This window comes from Chiloscyllium plagiosum, unplaced genomic scaffold (assembly GCF_037043375.1).
Source record: "Chiloscyllium plagiosum isolate Xiang-an unplaced genomic scaffold, Cpla_swu_hap1 HiC_scaffold_17, whole genome shotgun sequence".
Classification (NCBI taxonomy): domain Eukaryota; kingdom Metazoa; phylum Chordata; class Chondrichthyes; order Orectolobiformes; family Hemiscylliidae; genus Chiloscyllium; species Chiloscyllium plagiosum.
The window spans coordinates 22,962,742-22,983,880 of NW_028270155.1; the positions used below are offsets into that span (position 1 = coordinate 22,962,742).

Consider the following 21,139-nt stretch of genomic DNA (forward strand, 5'->3'; position numbering starts at 1 on the left):
GGCAGTCAGTTCCAGGCACCCATCACCCTCTGGGTGAAAACATTTCCTCGCACCTCTCCCCTAAAATTCATCCCCCACACCTATAACTTGTGCCCTCTTATAGTTGACCTTTTCACCTTGGAAAAAAGCCTCTGAATATCCATTCTACCCAAAACACTCATGATTTTGTCACAGAGAGTCATAGAGATACACAGCATGGAAACAGACTCAACCAAGCCAACGAGATATCCCAACCAAATCTACTCCCATTTGTCAGCACTTGGCCCATATCCCTCAAAACCCTTCCTATTCATAGACCCATCCAGATGCCATTTGAATGTTGCAATTGTACTCCACCATTTCCTCTGGCAGCTCATTTCATATATGTAGCACCCTCTGCGTGAAAATGTTGCCCCTTAGGTCCCTTTTATATCTTTCCCCTCTCACCCTAAACCCATGCCCTCTAGTTCTGGACTCCCCCAACCCAGGGAAAAGATTTTGTCTATTTATCCTATCTTGCCGCTCATGATTTTATAAACCTCTATAAGGTCATCTCTCAGCCTTCGACATTCCAGGGAAAACAGCCCCAGCCTGTTCAGCCTCTCCCTTTTGCTCAAATCCTCCAAACTTGGCAACATCTTTGTAAATCTTTTCTGAACCCTTTCAAGTTTCACAACATCCTTCCAACAGGAAGACCAGAATGCAATATTCCAAAAGTGGCCGAACCAACGTCCTGTACAACTTGCAACATGACCTCCCAACTCCTATATTCAATGCTCTGACCAATAAAGAAAAGCATACCAAATGCCTTCTTCACTATCCTATCTATCTGCGACTCCACTTTCAAGGAGCTATGAACCTGCACTCCAAGGTCTCTTTGTTCAGCAACACTCCCTAGGACCTTATCATTAAGTGTATAAGTCCTGCTAAGATTTGCTTTTCCAAAATGCAGCACCTCGCACTTATCTGAATTAAACTCAATCTGCCACTTCTCAGTCCATTGGCCTATCTGATCAAGATACCATTGTAATCTGAGGTAACATTCTTCGCTGTCCACTACACCTCCAATTTTGGTGTCATCTGCAAACTTACTAACTATACCTCCTATGTTCATATTCAAATCATTTATATAAATGACAAAAGATAGTGGACCAAGCACCGATCCTTGTGGCACTCCACTGGTCACAGGCCTCCAATCTGAAAAACAACCCTCCACCACCACCCTCTGACAGGAAAAAAGGATAAATTTGTAGTAGGCTAGAAGGTTGTGATGATGTTGTGGCCATAACAGAGACATGGGTTTCTCAGGGGCAGGAATGGTTGCTGGATGTTCCAAGGTTTAGAGCATTTAAAAAGAATAGGGAGGGGGGAGAAAGAGGAGGGGTGCAGCACTACTAATCAGAGAGGGGGTATCACAGCTACATAAGCTTCCATTGTCGAGGAAGATCTGCCTACCGAGTCAGTATGGGTGGAAAATAGAAACAGCAAGAGAGCAGTCATCTCGTTAGGGGTTTACTACAGGCCGCCCAATAGCAGCAGGGAGATGGAAGAAAGCATAGGTTGGCAGATTTTGGAAAAGTGTGGACGTAGTAGGGTTGTTGTAATGGGTGACTTTAACTTTCCCAATATTGATTGGAACCTCCTTCGAGCAGATGGTTTGGTAGGAGCTGTTTTTGTAAGGTGTGTTCAGGAGGGTTTCCTAACTCAGTACGTTGACAGGCCGACGAGGGGAGAGGTCATTCTAGACTTGGTGCTCGGAAACGAGCCAGGGCAGGTATCAGATCTTGTGGTGGGAGAGCATTTTGGTGATAGTGACCACAACTGCCTCACATTCTACATAGCTATGGAGAAGGAGAGGATTAGGCAAAATGGGAGGATATTTAATTGGGGAAAAGGAAACTATGATGCGATTAGACATGAGTTAGGAAGCATGGATTGGGAGCAATTGTTCCATGGTAAAGGCAATGTAGACATGTGGAGACTGTTTAAGGAACAGTTGTTGCAAGTGATGAATAAATATGTCCCTCTGAGACAGCAAGAAGTGGTAAGATAAAGGAATTCTTGGATGACGAGAGCGGTGGAGCTTCTCGTCAAAAGGAAAAAGGTGGAGGAAGCTAGGGTCAAGCTCAGCTCAAGAGAATTATAGGCAGGCAAGGAAGGAGCTTAAAAATGGTCTGAGAGCCAGGAGGGGGCACGAGAAAGGCTTGGCAGAACAGATTAGGGAGAACACAAAGGAATTTTACACTTATATGAGGAATAAGAGAATGGTCAAAGAAAGAGTAGGGCCGATCAGGGATAGCGTAGGGAATTTGTGTGTGGAGTCTGAGGAGGTAGGGGAAGCTCTAAATGAGTTTATTGCTTCTGTCTTTACGAAAGAAATGAACTTTGTAGTGAATGAAACCTTTGAAGAGCAGGTGTGCATGCTGGAATGGATAGAGATAGAGAAAGCTGATGTGCTGAAAATTTTGTCAAACATTAAGATTGACAAGTTGCCAGGCCCAGACCAGATTTGTCCTCGGCTGCTTTGGGAAATGAGAAATGCAATTGCTTCACCACTTGCGAAGATCTTTGCATCCTTGCTCTCCACTGTATTCGTACCTGAGGACTGTAGAGAGGCAAATGTAATTCCTCTCTTCAAGAAAGGAAATAGGGAAATCCCTGGCAATTACAGATCAGTAAGTCTCACATCTGTCGTCTGCAAGGTGTCAGAAAGGATTCTGAGGGATAGGATTTATGACCATCTGGAAGAGTATGGCTTGACTAAGTGCAGTCAACACGGCTTTGTGAGGGGCAGGTCATGCCTCACAAACCTTATCGAGTTCTTTGAGGATGTGACTAGAAAAGTTGATGAGGGTCGAGCTGTAGATTTGGTGTATATGGACTTCAGCAAGGCATTTGATAAGGTTCCCCATGGTAGGCTCATTCAGAAGGTTCGGAGGAATGGGATACAGGGGAACTTAGCTGTCTGGATATAGAATTGGCTGGCCAACAGAAGACAGCGAGTGATAGTAGAAGGAAAATATGCTGCCTGGAAGTCTGTGGTGATTGGTGTTCCACAGGGCTCTGTCCTTGGGCCTCAACTGTTTGTAATTTTTATTAATGACTTGGATGAGGGGATTGAAGGATGGGTCAGCAAGTTTGCAGACAACACAAAGGTTGGAGGTGTCGTTGACAGTATAGAGGGCTGTTGTAGGCTGCAGCGCGACATTGACAGGATGCAGAGATGGGCTGAGAGGTGGCAGATGGAGTTCAACCTGGATAAACGCGAGGTGATGCATTTTGGAAGGTCGAATTTGAAAGCTGAGTACAGGATTAAGGATAGAATTCTTGGCAGTGTGGAGGAACAGAGGGATCTTGGTGTGCAGGTACATAGCTCCCTTAAAATGGCCCTCCCAAGTGGACAGGGTTGTTAAGAAAGCATATGGTGTTTTGGCTTTCATTAACAGGGGTATTGAGTTTAAGAGTCATGAGACCTTGTTGCAGCTCTATAAAACTTTGGTTACACCGCACTTAGAATATTGTGTCCAGTTCTGGTCGCCCTATTATAGGAAAGATGTGGATGCTTTGGAGAAGGTTCAGAAGAGGTTTACCAGGATGCTGCCTGGACTGGAGGGCTTATCTTATGAAGAGAGGTTGACTGAGCTTGGACTTTTTTCATTGGAGAAAAGGAGGAGAAGAGGGGACCTAATTGAGGTATACAAGATAATGAGAGGCATAGATAGAGTCGATAGCCAGGGACTATTTCCCAGGGCAGAAATGACTAACACGAGGGGTCATAGTTTTAAGCTGGTTGGAGGAAAGTATAGAGGGGATGTCAGAGGCGGGTTCTTTACACAGAGAGCTGTGAGAGCATGCCAGCAGCAGTTGTGGAAGCGAGGTCATTGGGGACATTTAAGAGACTACTGGACATGCATATGGTCACAGAAATTTGAGGGTGCATACATGAGGATCAGTGGTCGGCACCACATTGTGGGCTGAAGGGCCTGCTCTGAGCTGTACTGTTCTATGTTCTATGTTCTAAGGTGAGAAACTTTGTATATCTAAAATGTTGAGTATTTCCAGTGATTTGTGCATTTATTTCAGATTTACAACATCTATGTTATTTTGGGTTTGAATTTCTCTACCCTGCCATGATTTAGCTCACTTCTCAAAATATAATATATTCAAAAAGTGTCATTGTGACTAATTAGTCACTTAACCAATCAAATTTCTGCTGCCCAGATATTGTGATGTCACTTAGTTAACAAGTTTTCTGACTAAAGTCAAACAGCAAATGGTGGCAGCACATGTTAGCTGGAGCTTCAAAGTTTGAACTGATGACATAGCTTACTCAGGTACTGCTCTGACATAAAGCCATAATATGGTTTAGAGCATGGCAGAATTTGATTGCTTAAGGGATAAATGATGCTGGCAAGTAATATGAGGTAATGAGATTTGAATTTAATTGGCTGATCTCAAATGCAGTGGTTACATCCAGCAATCTAACCGCAATTGATGAAGTTACTTCCAGATAATTTGATGTATCTCATGGACATAAAAATGTTGTCCGTGAAATTAAAGTTTAAACATCTCAAAGATTAATGACAAATCTTGGCATATAGGGCAGAATTATATCAGCCCCTGGGAATTGGTAAGGAAAGTTATGGGGCCAGTAAGAAAGATAGTGGGCAATTTTGGATTAGTCTCCAGTCTGTGTCCCACCATTGGGGAATTTCACTGCCTGTCCTCAGAGGCTGATAGCCATTTACATATCTAGAGATATGTCCTTATCAGGGCCTTTTAATTTGCTAGTGGAAATCGAGGAGGCAGCCTTCTACTATCAGGCCTGAATGTGGTTAATGGGGGCTAAGGTTATTAAATCAAAAGGGGAGGAAAGGTTGTTAAATCAGAGAGAGGTCAGTGGATAGGTAAGGCAACTCCCGCACCCCTGATTGTAACCCGAGGGGAGTTTCCCTTCCAGAACTCAAACCCTGCCAAGTTTAAATTATCTTTTTGCCTTACTTATTGTAGGCTGAAGATTCTACCTGCCTCAGTCATCACCATTGCTCCTGGTGGCACTGCTGAGCTGGCAGTCCTCTAATTGTGCCCCAAAGAGAATGGTAGCCATTTCATTGACTGGTCTGCAACTGTATGTGTGTGTCTGTGTCTGTGAAAGAAGCTGCCACTCATTAGATTAGCAAAATTTTGGCCATAGTATATTTCTCCTCCCAATTTTCTTAATTCCTGTCCTAAAGTTACTGATTTCATTGTAGATATGGTTTTGCAGTGTCTGAGTGAAGATAATGAGAATTGGCAAATATTTTACTCTATAGATCACCCCAGCCAAGGTCTTTCCCTTCCCCCGTGGTTAAAGATGACCTCCAACGCATCTCGTCCACATCCCGCACCTCTGCCCTCAGACCCCACCCCTCCAACCGTAACAAGGACAGAACGCCCCTGGTGCTCACCTTCTACCCTACCAACCTGCGCATAAACCAAATCATCCGCCGACATTTCCGCCACCTCCAAACAGACCCCACCACCAGGGATATATTTCCCTCCCGACCCCTTTCCGCCTTCCGCAAAGACCGTTCCCTCTGTGACTACCTGGTCAGGTCCACACCCCCCTACAACCCACCCTCCCATCCTGGCACTTTCCCCTGCCACCGCAGGAACTGTAAAACCTGCGCCCACACTTCCTCCCTCACCTCTATCCAAGGCCCTAAAGGAGCCTTCCACATCCATCAAAGTTTTACCTGCACATTCACTAATGTCATTTATTGTATCCGTTGCTCCCGATGCGGTCTCCTCTACATTGGGGAGACTGGGCGCCTCCTAGCAGAGCGCTTTAGGGAACATCTCCGGGACACCCGCACCAATCAACCAAACCGCCCTGTGGCCCAACATTTCAACTCCCCCTCCCACTCTGCCGAGGACATGGAGGTCCTGGGCCTCCTTCACCGCCGCTCCCTCACCACCAGACGCCTGGAGGAAGAACGCCTCATCTTCCGCCTCGGAACACTTCACCCCAGGGCATCAATGTGGACTTCAACAGTTTCCTCATTTCCCCTTCCCCCACCTCACCCTAGTTCTAAACCTTCAGCTTAGCACTGTCCCCATGACTTGTCCGGACTTGTCCTACCTGCCTAGATCCTTTTCCACCTATCCACTCCATCCTCTCCTCCCTGACCTATCACCTTCATCCCTCCCCCATTGTACTCTATACTACTTTCTCCCCACCCCCACCCTCCTCTAGTTTATCTCTCCACGCTCCAGGCTCACTGCCTTTATTCCTGATGAAGGGCTTTTGCCCGAAACGTCAATTTCGAAGCTCCTTGGATGTTGCCTGAACTGCTGTGCTCTTCCAGCACCACTAATCCAGAATCTGGTTTCCAGCATCTGCAGTCATTGTTTTTACCAAGGTCAATACAGTGCTCATTCACAAAGAGACTGTTTCTAGCAGGGATCACTGCTGAACCTTTAGGTGAAGGAACTGTGGCTAACTCCCCTCTGTTGTGTAGGGATCCAGTAAATTACCTTCAATGTCCCCACGAATGAATTTTTAAAAAATTCATCATAAATTAGGGATTGGCTGTGGAACGTGTTTACTTTACTTGAGCATTAGGGTTTTCCGGAAAAAACAAAAATCTTTATTTTAGAATTTTCTGCAAGTAATTGTGAAAATACATTTTATAAAGAATGATCCAAACTGATCCGAATACCGCGATTGCACTGTCCATTTAAAAAATATACATTAACTATAAAATAGGGTTATTTTAAAGGTTTTTTCATCAGTTATATGACCTTATGTATTTGCCCTATTCTGATGACAGAATGTTTGTACACCAGTTTTTCATCTTCAAATACCTGTGATTTTGGCCCCTCATGTTGCTGAATCTTCAACGTACTTATAATCACTTCAAAATGTAAAGCGTTGTGCGGTTAGGTATTACAATCCGTTTGGTTTTTCAGGTTGTATGTTACGCAACTCGTTTCATCTACATTCTCAAGTCTTCCAGATTGTATGGGAAGTACTGGCTTTGTAGAATTTTTTTAAAAATAGTCATCCTTTCTGCCATTTGGTACAAGGAATTATCTTGGATTTAAGTATGAGATGATGCAACTTTAAAATGTTTAACGTAAAATGTTAGTTATTTGCTCTGTGATTTTGTGACCACATAGGTTAGCAAGTTGTTATTTTGTAATATAACCAAAACAGATTATTTTCTCTATGTGAGGATATATTGTTAGCTTTCATCATTTAAATGCTCGTCCTTGACTTTACACTGGCATGCCAGGTGGATTGGATGAGAAATAGGAAGGTCATTGTCGGTGTGGGGGGGTGGGGTGGGCGGGGGGAGGGGGCAGGCGGCAGGCAAAGTTGAATCAAAGCAATAAAACTAAATCAGTCTGAAACAAAGGATTACAGTAGAAGACTAAATTGGAAAAATAAACAAGGCAAACAGAAACCAATCAGAAACTCAAAGTGAATAAAGGAAATGAGATACACAGAGACTAACAAACAAGTTAAATAAAATATAAAGTAACAATAAGAATGTCAAAACAGAATTTTAAAAAGCTAGGAGGTACAATAATTTAAAATAGTATGAGTTGCAGAATGAATGTAGAAAATAGTAAATCACCATAACTTCAGATGATACAATTCAAAATTAGGTATCTGATGTTTGTCAGCTATTGGTCATTGGCTACTTCAGACATCTGACGATGTAACAGTGCCATTGATTTTAAGGAGACAAATACAAATAGGCATTTGGTAAAATACCAAGAGATTATTATATGGCCACAAACTTTCAACCTTTCAACAGAGGTAGTATTAGATTAATGATGGTAATGAGGACTCCACAAGGAAGCAAATTCTTACTTTAAGATGCCATACTTAAACTTCTGTAACATAAAAATTAGTTATTTAGTGCTTGAAAATACATATTTTGTCAAAGCTTTTCATTTTGCACTCATTAGGCAGTACAGTGGTACAGTATAATCATTTTATTCCTTTTCCATTGATATTTCTTGCAAATTGTCCTGATGCGAGTAAAACGACAAGCTTCAACAAAATGTGCTTTTATTCAAAAATACTCAAGTTTTGTAATATCAAACATTCATTACTCTGGGGAATTAACAATACGGTTAGTGGTATATTTGGCCCGTCATGATATAAGACATGCTGGACACTTCCAGGAAAACAACTAGTTAATTCCAGCATTCTAGGTAAACTGAAAAACAACAAAATTCATAGTTCAGTTCCTTAGTGCTACATGTGAGCTGATCTTTGCTTCTTTTGTTCCATGTTGATTTTTCTACCAGACTACTATTCTTTTCAATTCCGTTATTTGTGTTAATGATGTGCATTTCCTATTAATCATTAATTTTATTTTTGTTCCAGTTCCAGTATTACTTTTCTGTTTAAAATCTAACAATAGATAAGGTAATGGTGACTCAATGATACCACTGTGGTTTTCGAAAGCGTGTGTCATAGACTGAGAAGGAAGAGGTTCCCCCAAATAACGTTCCAGTGATGTTGATGTCCTAAAGTGACAATGGCCAGTATAAGAGGTAACATAAGCTGTGGTTTGGAAATATATTGACTGTATGGAATGAGGAATGGTATTTGACGTGGAAAATAATAGAGGAGAAAATAAGCTATGCTTTAACAAGTATTCGATGTCTATCAGATCGCCCCTCAGCCTCCGTCTTTTCAGTGAAAACAATCCAAGTTTATCCAACCTCTTCTCATAACTAAAACCCTGAAGACCAGGCAACATCTGGCAAACCTACTCTGTATCCTCTTCAAAGCATCCATGTCTTTCTGCTAGTGTGGCAACCAGAACTGCATGCAATATTTCAATTAAGAATTCATTTAGAAAGTTATAATAAGATCAGTTAGAGCCAAATAAAGGCAAAGTACTGTGGATTCTGGAACCCTGAAATTGAATTGACCATGCTAAATTGGTGAATTGGCCATGCTAAATTGGTGAATTGACCATGCTAAATTGGTGAATTGGCCATGCTAAATTGCCCATAGTGTTAGGGGCATTAGTCAAAGGGAAATGTGTCTGGGTGGGTTAATTTTCCGGGGGTTGGTGTGGACTGGTTGGGCTGAAGGGCCTGTTTCCGCACTCTAGGGAATCTAAAAAAACAGATTGTGCTGGAGAAACCCTACATATCTGACAGAAATTGACAACTATATCATCACCTTTGCCAAAAGTATCATGAAGCAATGTCTGATGAGGACAGAGTGCTCATTCAGTGAATCCAATATGAGACAGTAGCTATAATTTAGAAGACTATCAAACAGCGAAGTGAGAGTATCAAATTTATCAGATGTAAGTAGTAAAACGATACAAAATAATAACTATCATAAAGAAAACAATCTACTTTATAGATCATGGCATTTAGAATAATAGAAATTAAAGTATAGAAAGACATCATTCAATCTGTCATGACTATGCACACATTTCCTCTTTAGCTAGAGTTTTCCATTCTAATCCCATTTCAATGTATCGTTCCTGTCTTTTTTTTGCTTCATTCTAAGGCAGATTCAATTTCATTTTAAATTATATTACCTCAATTGTCACTTGTGATAAAGCACTCCATGCTCCAATAATTGTCTGTGTGAAAACTTTCCTTAGAAGCTCCCACTTCATTTTGCAGTGATAATCCTCAATCAATGTGCTTTTGTTACTGATTTGTCAATGAATAGAAACAAACGCTCATTGTTCAGTGTCTCAGCTTAGTTCAGTTGCCTTGAGCCAGAGGGTTATATTTTCAAATAGCACTCAAAAGACTTGAACATGTAATTTAAGTTGATGTTTGAGTGAGATACAGATCAACTTGAACAGAATGCTATCTTTCACATGAAGCATGAAACTGAGGCCTTACTTGCCTTTCAGATGTTAAAGGCCCTAGTGCACTATTTAAAGAACATAACGTTCTCCCACTGTCCTGGCTAACATTTAATCCTTTCACTGCTACCACCAGTTTAATTAGTTTTTCACATGTCTGCTTTTATAGGCTCTTGCTGTGTGCAATTGTAATTTCAATTCAAAAGTAATTTACAATAACTGCTTTGACTTGTGATGAAATGCTGCATAAATTAAACTTTTCAACAATTTTGAAACTTTTATTATATTTGTCTTGAAATTACCAGTTTAAATTGAACATTGTGAAATATAATTGAGATTGTTTTACTGAAAATACATCTCTTTTATTATCAACGTTTATCAATAGCTTCAAAGTGAGTTGAGGCTTTTGCACTTCTGTGATGAACATTGTGTTAAATGACCAACAATTGGATCAACAACCATTATACACCATGGCCAAGCTTCCTTTTCCAGACTGTAACATGTAGCCTATCTGATGTCACTCATTTATATGTGCTCCTGTCAAGGTTCAAAGTTCAGGAGGTGCCATTACAATCAAAAAATCAGCATATGGGAAATACAAATAAACCAATATTCTCTCCTTCCAAGCTATTGCCGCATTTGCAACCTCCCATTCTTTTGCAAAATCCTTAAGAATCTTGCTTCACAAAACTGTCTTTTCTGCAATTACCTTTCATCAGGAGGCTATTTTCACTTCCATTACCTTCTCCATCATTAGAAGAAAGCGAGGACTGCAGATGCTGGAGATCAGAGTCAAGGGTGTGATGCTGGAAAAGCACAGTAAGGTCAGGCAGCATCAACGTTTTGGGCATAAGCCCTTCATCAGGTATGAGGCTTGTGGATCAGGGCTAAGAGATAAATGGGAGGGGGGTGGAATTGGGGGGAGTAGCTGGGAAAGCGATAGGTGGATGAAGGTGAGGGAGAAGATGATAGATCAGAGGGGGCAATGATGGACGGGTCCGGACAGCAGGGTCCAGGGGAGGGGAAATGTGGAAGCTGTTGAAATCCACATTTATCCCATATGGTTGCAGGGTCCCAAGGCGGAATATGAGGCGTTCCTCCTCCAGACGTCAAGTGGTAATGGTTTGGCGGTAGAGGAGGCCCAGGACCTGCATGTCCTTGATGGAGTGGGAGGGGGAGTTGAAGTGTTCAGCCAGGGCTGGTGGGATTGGTGGGTGCGAGTGTCCTAGACATGTTCCCAGAAAGGATGTGCAAGAAGGCGAACTGTGTCCCCGATGTAGAGGAGACCATACCGGGTGCAACGGATGCAGTAGATGAAAGGCATATGCCCGAAACATCGATTCTCCGCTCCTCAGATGCTGCCTGACCGACTATGCTTTTTCAGCACCACACTCTTGACCCTTCTCTGTCATTTAGATTTAGATTAGATGAGATTCCCTACAGTGTGGAAACAGGCCCTTCGGCCCAACCAGTCCACACCGACCCTCTGAAGAGTAACCCACCCAGACTAATTTCCCTCTGACTAATGCACCTGACACTATGAGCAATTTAGCATGGTCAATTCACCTAACCTGCACATCTTTGGATTGTGGGAGGAAACCAGAACACCTGGAGGAAACCCATGCAGACACGGGGAGAATGTGCAAACTCCACACAGACAGTTTCCCGAGGCTGGAATCGAACCTGTGACCCTGGTGCTGTGAGGCGGCAGTGCTAACCACTGAGCCACCGTGCCGCTCGTTGTTAAAAACTTCAAATATTCCAAAGATGGAAAACAAGCAAAAATTCTTCCTGGGTCTTGGACTTTGGGAGACATCATCATTGTCCTGGGCTTTTCAAGGATGGACCCACTTGTCAAGAAGATAGTTTTTCCATTCAATTAATGGTGGATCAATCAGAGATGTTATGGCTTGAGAGGAGCAGCAGACCATGAAACATGGTGCACAGCTGAGAAAGTTTCTCAATGTGGGGGTATCCTCTCTCCATTTTAAATCTATAAGTTTAAGAATTGGATGCAGCAATTTAACTACCACTGTTTTGGAGTAGAGTGGAGATATAGAGTTATTAAGTCATACAAAATGGAAACAGGCCCTTCGGCTCAAATGTCCTCGCTGATGTAGTCCTATTTGCCAACATTTGGCCCACATCCCTCTTCATATTCATACACCCATCCAGATGCTTTTTAAATGTCATAATTGCACCAGGCTCCACCACTTCCTCTGGCAGCTCATCCCACACATGCACCACCCTCTGTATGAAAATGTTGCCCCTTAGGGCCCTTTTAAATCTTTCCCCTCTCATCTTAAATTTATGCCCACTAGTTTTGGATTCCCCACCCTAGGAATAATAGACGAATCATCCTATCCATGCCACTCATGATTTTATAAATTTCTATAAGGCCACCCCTCAATCTCCTATGCTCCACGGAAAAAAATACCCCAGCCTATTCAGCCTCTCCCTATCACTAAAACCCTCTAGTTTTGGCAACATCCAGCATTCCCTATACCTGTAAATCTCTAGTTTATTACAAGCAAAAGTATTTACCTCTCTTTCTGGATCATTTCCCTGTTAGAACCACTCCATTGTTCTCCCCGCCTCCACCCCCTCTCGACTACCCCCCCACCGAGGAAAAGAACTCAGCTTTGCTTAATTTTGCAAGTCCAACATCAAGCCAACCAATTAACCGATCCAATAATCGTTAACCAAGGAGGTGAAGAGTAGTATCAAAGTAAAATAACAGGCAATGCAGCAAAGATCCATCAGGATTGGGAAAGTTTTAAAAACTAACAAAAAAAGGAGGAAAAAAGCTTTCAGGGCAAACGAGCCAGTAATATGAAAATAAACAGCAAGAGCTTTCTTAAAATAAACAGAAAAGGAAAAGTAAGCCAGAGTGAACATTGGCCCCATTCAATAATGAAGGTGGGGAAATAATAAGGGATCTAAGAAATGGGAGGAGGGTTGAATAAATAGTTTGCATTGGTCTTCATGTTAGAGGACACTAATAGCATTCCAAAAATAATAAATAATCAAGGGACTAAAGGGGGTGTGGGTAGGAAATAAACATTATTACTATCACTGGAGAAAAAATATTAGGGCCAACACATCCCATGAAAGGCCACATCCTATGCTTATAAAGCAGATTTTAGAAGTGGTGGACATACTGGTAGTAATCTTCCAAGAATTCTTAGCTTTTGGAATTTCCCCAGAGGATTGGAAAACTGATATTGTAACATTTTAATTCAAAAAGAGAGGGAGTCAAACAAAAATGTTAACATCTGTCACAGAGTCTATTATCAATGATGTAATAATAGAGCATTTAGAAATGCATCATGAAATTAAATCGACTTGACTCAAATGCTAGCAAGAGCAAAGAAAAATTTTATTACAGGCCTTTGCAAAGGGACCCTCTGCATTTGACAAAATGTCTTATGCAAGGGGTCCCGAGTATCATTCACATGTTTCCTTTACACCACACTTCGCTCAGCCTTATCTCACCTCAAGGGCAATCAGCTTGGGAACAGTTCGAACCCTTTTCCACATAAGGAGTTGTTTTCCCATTGCTTTACTGTTGAAAAAACTGCTACTGCCCTTGTGTTTTCCCCTGACTCTGCTGAATTAGATAGTTTGCAAAACTTGCAAGGACAAGCTGTCTGTTCAGAGAATTCAGCAAAGTCAGGCTGTCTGCATTAAATTGACTTAGAAAGGTATTCTTTTACAGATTTCACAATAGATGTTAATTTTGTTAATCTTCCATTCCATTTCCCCCTTTTGTCATTTTATGACAACAAGGACAACAACCAAATAAAAGAGGAGAAAGTGAGGACTGCAGATGCTGGAGATCAGAGCTGAAAATGTGTTGCTGGAAAAGCGCAGCAGGTCAGGCAGCATTCAAGGAACAGGAGAATCGACATTTCGGGCATGAGCCCTTCTTCAGGAATGTATTCCTGAAGAAGGGCTCATGCCCGAAATGTCGATTCTCCTGCTCCTTGGATGCTGCCTGACCTGCTGCGCTTTTCCAGCAACACATTTTCAGCTCAACCAAATAAAAGAGCCAGATTAAAAAAACTATAGAACCAGATAACTAAAAATTGGCGATCTTAACAGCTATCTGTGTTGTATGCACTTGAAATGGTCCTAGCCACCTCTTCGCCTTCTTTTCCTCCTGAAGGCTTTCACCACAATCCAGTTGCCAGGTTCTAGATCATGCAGCTTCCCTTCTGCTGGTTGGAGTGGTGCTGCTTTCACTTGATTCTGTATTTCAGACAAAAGTGTAGAGAGTTTTATACAGTAACACAACATCTCATCTTCACAGTGGCTTGTTATCTGTCTTACCTTAGGTCTTGGGCTAGTTTCTGTGTTGGGCAGCCTACCGAACAAAATCTCAATTGGGCCAAGATTAGCTCTTCCTCTCCTTCTAGATCTCATATACATCAGCACAATCGGAAGTGCCTTTATCCATGCCACCCATAGTTCCTCACAACATTTTGTCAAATTTAATTTTTTTTAGGGTAGCATTTTTCTCTTTCCACTGCCCCACCGCTCGCTGGGTGGTAGGCACAGTGTTGTCTCATGTTTATTCCTAAATAATCACTGATTTGCTGTAGGGCATTATCGACAAATGGTGTCCCACTGTCACTACTAAGCCTTTCGGGGATGCCCCATCTCGGAATTATTTCAGTTAGCAGAGCCTTGGCTCCAGCACTGGCATCCTGTTTGCACGTGGGGAACACTTCCACCCATTTGGAAAACATATCAACTATTACCAGACAATACCTTTTCCATTTGCTGAGTGTTAGTTCAATAAAATCCATCTGTAAATGTTCAAAGGGCTTTGGGATTGGGGGTGTGCTGCCTGACTCATCTGTATTCCCCTGCCCACATTATTAGTGACACAGAATACACATTGTTCACAATACTTCTGGGAGTAATGAGTAAATCCCTTTGTGTGCTAGCGTGCTGAAATATTGTCATACATCCCTCCTTTTGACACATGGTCCTTACTGTGTATTAGTTTGGCATAGAATGGCAATAATGGTCGTGGTAGACAGCGTTTACCATTGGGGCCACGCCATACCCCTTCCTTCACACTGCAACCTGCTTTCATCCACTCACGCTCCCGTACGTCTGCTGTTGGGGTACAAATTTTTGTCATACACATGTCAATCTGCTCACTTGGCGGCTGCTGGGCTGCCGTTCTTGCTGCTGAATCTGCCCTCGGATTAGAATCATTATTTTTTGTGTGGGCTTCACATTTACACACAGAAATTGATTTGGGCAATAGGACCGCTTCCAGGAGGTCAGAAATTTGGCCACGGTGTGTGATGGGTTTTCCGGTGGGGGTTAAGAAGTCCCTGTGTTTTCACAGGGTTCCAAATCATGTACAACCCCAAATGCATATCTGCTATTGGTGTAAATATTCACTGTCTTTCCCTCAGCCAATTTACAGGCCTCAGTCAAGGCAAATGATGAGGAGGGAGTAATCCCACTTTGACTACCTCATGGGTAGTCACGACAGCATATCCAACACAGTTCTGGCCTGTCTCCTTGATCCTGAATGCTGACCCATCCACAAAAAAACTCCATATCCGGATTGTGAAGTGGTGAATCCTGCAAATCTGGTCTGAGGCTGCAAATTTTATTAGTTACAGCGACACAATCATGTGGGTCTCCATGTCCTTCTGTCGGGAGAAGGCTAGCAGGGTTAAAGATGTTACATCGCTTTATTGTAATGTTAGGCACCTCCAATAACACGATATTGTATCTCAGCTAACGTGCTGCCGACATGTGTGCTGTCTTTTGCTCGGGAAGCAGTAAGGGTACTGCAGAAGCGCTGATCCCGGGGTTAAAACAAGAGTCTCCAGACTCCTGCGTAGAGCTTCATTATATATGGTGGGGGACTCACAGTAACCTTGACAAAGTCGCGTGAAGGTATAGGATTTTCCTTTGAATGAAAAGGCGAATCAGAATTGACTATCTGGGTGCACCGGTACACTGAAGAAGGTATTTGCTAAATCCATAACAGAGAACCATTTACTGTCAGGTAGAATTTGAGCTAATATAGTATAGGAGTTAGGAACATTTGGGGTGCGCGGGACAACAGCACTATTGACTGCCTGCAGGTGTTGAACAAACCTCCATTCCTCCAGTTCACCTGGAATGTTTGCTTTTTTGACCAAAAAAATGGAGGTTCTCACCGGTGAGTTCTCACAAGGGATTATTACTCCAACCTTTAGTAGGGATTCAAAGACTGGAGTAATTCCTTCTATAGCCTCGGGTTTTAACAGGTATTGTGCTCTGCAAGGACGCGGTAAATCTCTCTCATAGCACGACTCCTGATGCACCCATTGAGTTCAGGGACCTTCCACTCAACTTTATTGGCGTTTACTGTCTGAACTGGGTTGATTTAAAGACTGAGTATGTTGCCCCTGTATCTACCAAAAAGGTGACTGGTGTACCTTCCACATATAACATAGAGGTAGGCATCGACTTATACGCATCGTTGTTATATTGGACATATTGTCCACACTTCGCAATCTCAGCGCTCAATGTAGAGGTGGGACATGTCTCAGTGCACGTAAGATTAGTAGAAGAGATTAGCATAAGCAAGTCTTTGTTAAAGCATAAAGGAAAGAGGCTTACCTGTACCTTGTGGGCTCCCCACCTCCACCTCAGCCCTGCCCTGTCAGTCACCCTGTCGCTCAGCCTCCAGGGCCAATTGAGGATGTCCGTGCTGGCACTGTCTCGCCCAGTGGTCCATTGCTCCACAAACAAAGCACCCGTCAGATCGACCTCTGCCAGCGCCTCTTCCTCTCTCTTTTTCTGCAGCACCTCCCTCCAATGGTTGGGCGACCACCTGTATCAGAGTAAGCTGAGCTTTATGTGCTTGCTGTTCCATCTTTAGTTTCCGCTTATCCTTCTCTTGGGTAAGCAATTTTTCAGCATGTATCACATGCTGTTCTATTAAATTCAGCTTTCCCGTGTCCCTTTACCTTTTTCGCTATTTTGTCCTTCATTCCATTGACGGACACCTGTTCCTCAGATGTGCTTCATACACCGTGATTTCTGCCGTGGTTATGTCGTCGGGTGGTCTCAGGCCACTATGGGCGTTATGGACTTCAGTGGGATACGGTCTCACCTTCCCGTTGTTTACACATTGCAATTTTGGTCACGTCCATTCGCACTGGGATTGCCTCCCTACAGGTGGCTGCCAGCACTGCAACAAAAACATTAAAGTCTCCGTTCTCTTCTGCTTGCGGGTCGGTTGATCTGGTATGGATTTTTATGGCTGGCCATCTATACTTGATTTTGGTGACATTGGCGCCAAGTTTTCATCGCAGGAGACATCTCATCTCATGTGATGTGGGACGGAACTCGGTACAGAACTTTGTCACTTCTTCAGCAAACTTAGTACCTCCGACTTCACGTGGATCAGGCAACTGCCCATAGGCACTTTCCAAATCCTTCATGGTCCACGGTCAGTGGACCAGCACTGGGCACCCTTCTGGGCCTGCAACTTCAACCATTAATGCTTGCAGAACTACCTAGTTAGATGATAGTACGCCAAACCCCTCACCGTCTGATTCATCATCCGTTGTGGAGAGATCGCGAGCAGGCCCTGGATGCCTTTCCGTCTTGGAGTGGCCGTCGTCATTTTGGGCTTCTTGCTTCAGTTGGTGATTTCCTATCAGTGATCCAGCAGACCCTGAGCCAGCGGCCGTTGACTTGGAACCCTCGCCAGGTGGATCTCGGAGGGCAGTCATCAAGGTCAGGATCTGGAACAGACTTAAGACACTGTACAGCTTTGTTAGGTAGTTTTCCGCGTGTGTCTGCATGTGTACTGGTGTTTGTACATGTATTTGATCAATCTTTTACTTGAGATTTCCTTTCCCTGATATCAGCCTCAGCCTTCCACATGTTATAAGCGCTCCAATTCACAGGTTCTATTTTCCCCTTCCGTTTCTCCTTCTCTCTCTCCTCCAACCTCGACCTCACTACATCTAACTGCCTTTTACTAAAACCTCCCCCCACCCCTGGAAAACCACATTCCTTGGTCCACAATTCTAACTGCTTTACAGACTCTAGGCCATAATTATTTAACATGAACTGTATTTTTGGTCGACCATTCCAATTCCACTGTGGATCCTCTTTTTGTTTGCTCTTGCCGGAGCCCATTTTCAGTGTTACTGGAAAGGTGTTCAGCTTTCTCTCTCACTCGCTGTACCATTATGTTTTTCCCTTTGACTTGCTTTTTACCTCTGGAAGTCCCCTCTCGCATTGGGCGCGTCCGCCTCAATGCCTTGGTTTTTGTAAACCAAGAAACACGTACCCGGTATGTCTTTGGTGAGTCCAACTCAGCCAGTGTGGATCCAAGTCTAAACCATCCTTAACCTTGCTGTCTCTCAAACACTCTAGAGACAGCAATCCTTTCCCTTGAGTTTTGCTCAAATACCACGCGAGAGTTCACTGAACCCTCTTCCTGATTCATTTAATCGCTTAGATTGAGTCTCTATATAGGATTACTTAAGCCACAACTCTTACCCCGACCCGATTCAGTTCGGACCCCGGCGCCGGGGCGATCCACAGATTCCCAGTCCTCTCACGCAAAGGGGCCAATTCAGCGCTCGAGATGAAGTGAAAAACCTCCAAGGCGCTGGCGCCTGTGCCTCCTGGGAATCCTCAGAATCTCATCCAGTTGCAGAATCCCGGATGAGCCCCCAAGTATACTGTCGAGGAAATTAAATCGACTCAACTCAAATGCTAGCAAGAGCAAAGAAAAATTTTATTACAGGCCTTTGCAAAGGGACCCTCTGCACTTGACAAAATGTCTTATGCAAGGGGTCCCGAGTATCATTCACATGTTTCCTTTATACCACACTTCGCTCAGCCTTATCTCACCTCAAGGGCAATCAGCTTGGGAACAGTTCGAGCCCTTTTCCACATAAGGAGTTGTTTTCCCATTGCTTTACTGTTGAAAAAACTGCTACTGCCCTTGTGTTTTCCCCTGACTCTGCTGAATTAGATAGTTTGCAAAACTTGCAAGGACAGGCTGTCTGTTCAGAGAATTCAGCAAAGTCAGGCTGTCTGCATTAAATTGACTTAGAAAGGTATTCTTTTACAGATTTCACAATAGATGTTAGTTTTGTTAATTTTCCATTACAGTAATCAACTAAAATCAGCATGGCTTCAAGAAGGGGAAATCATACCTAAGCCAAAAATCGTTAATTTCAAAAACCAGCAATCAGGATACACCAGAACTGCAAAAAGAGGAAGAAGAACGCCTATACATTGTATTCACCAAAAAGGATACCCGCGCAACTTCATCAACAGATGCCTAAGGGAAAGACAACGGAACGAGGACATGCCACAAATCAAAGGACCAGCCACACTACCGTACATCAAGAGCATCTCCGAACTGACAGCCAGACTACTGCGACCACTAGGACTCATAACAGCACACAAACCAACAGCCACTCTCAGACAACAACTCACCAGAACGAAGGACCCGATACCCAGCATGAGCAAAACCAATGTAGTGTACAAAATCCCATGCAAGGACTGCACAAAACACTATATAGGACAAACAGGAAGACAGCTAACGATCCGCATCCATGAACACCAACGAGCCACGAAACGCCACGACCAGCTATCCTTAATAGCCACACACGCAGATGACAAGCAACATGAATTTGACTGGGACAACACTACTATTATAGGACAAGCCAAACAGAGAACAGCCAGGGAATTCCTAGAGGCATGGCACTCATCCACAGATTCAATCAATAAGCACATCGACCTGGACCCAATATATCGGCCACTGCAACGGACAGCTGGAACTGACAACCGGAAGCGGCAGATTCAAACCACTACAAATGCCGGAGGAAAGATCACAGAAGCGCTTCACAGGAGGGTCCGAAGCACTGAGGATGTCACCTAGACAGGGGACGAAACGTCTGCAACACAAATTCCCAGCTCGGCGAACAGAACCACAACAATGAATACTCGTCATCCGAATAATACCTCAATTCCAGTAATGAGTAATCAAAAAATAAAAAAACAGGAAGATGGAAAAATATCCACTGGCCATAGTTGGATTGATCATTTATCCTCCAAGTCTAAGTATAGAATTACATATGGCTTTTTGAAAGTAAACTGAGTGGGTGCCAAAGAATTAATTGGCAGCCATGATGATCTTCATTTTGAAGCAGCTCAGTTTAATAGATACGCAATGCAAGACTGAACATGATTAACAAGCTGTAAACTGAAAACGAGAAAAGTTCATTATTGCAGCTGTGTAACCCACCCCAATGTACACAGTACGACACACAGGAATGTTTTTATAAACTATCCTGGATGCCTAAGAACAAATAGAGCAGGGGATCCATTCTGGTCGTCGATACTGTTCAGCCGCAATGTTTTTCTGAACTCCTTATTGGGGAAATAAGCTTCAATTGTGTTACACTGTATATTTAAATCCGTGAATGGTTCAGCAGCAGCTACTCATCTGTACATCACATTCTTTTGTACAAATTATGTTGCTTGTCTAGTCCTTTGTTTGGTTCTTCAACCACCACTAAAACGGGGATGCTAACTGAGGAAAAATCGAAAGGGAATATTTTCTATCCGTTAGCCACCAACATTGACATTTCCAATGGTTGAAAATAACTTCTCAAATATTCTTCTATGGTGGAGTTATTTGTGGGGGAAAACAATGTTGTATAAGTTTACTATTCTGTGATAGGATCATTGTACTCTCAGGAGAAACAGATCAACAGTTTATAAATGTTCTCTCTCTCTCTCTCTCTCTCTCTCTCTTTCTCTCTAATTAGCTATCCACACAAATCTCAGCAGACAAGAGCCATCTGGAGGCTGTAGGTGCAAAATTCAAATCCATACTGCCCTTAGAAAATCTGAAATCATGACCACAGTGGTTACGTAGTGTTGAAACGAGCAGTGAATGCTGTAGTAATCATTAGCACATAGTTAAGTGTCTGACAGAAATATGCACCAAAGGTGGATCACAACATCAATTGGTAGCCAATGCTAACTCAATGCAGTGATTCCATCAATGCCCAAACTAACACCTTCTCTTACAGTCACAGATACCAACATGCCTTCAACAATAAGTTGGATATAGAATTGTCTTGGCTGTAGAAGACAGAGGGTAGTTTTTTTCTGACTGGAGCTGGATGATCAGTGGTGTCCTGCAAGGATCAGTGCTGGGACATCTGTTGTTTGTAATATATATAAATGACCTGGATGAAAATGTAAATCGTCTGATTAGAAAGTAAGTAGATGACATGAAAATTGGTGGAGTTTGT

General features: G+C 43.0%; 1 long non-coding RNA gene across 1 annotated transcript in view; it reads right to left on the bottom strand.

The window, feature by feature from the left end:
- Positions 1-13,843: 13,843 nt before the first annotated feature.
- Positions 13,844-21,139, bottom strand: part of LOC148147289 (uncharacterized) — a 143,793-nt gene continuing 136,497 nt past the window's right edge. The window contains exons 2-4 of the long non-coding RNA XR_015759918.1: positions 18,360-18,544; positions 16,461-17,593; positions 13,844-14,072 (exon numbers count right to left, since the gene is read on the bottom strand). This is a non-coding gene — a long non-coding RNA (uncharacterized LOC148147289). The remainder of the gene's footprint in view (positions 14,073-16,460; positions 17,594-18,359; positions 18,545-21,139) is intronic.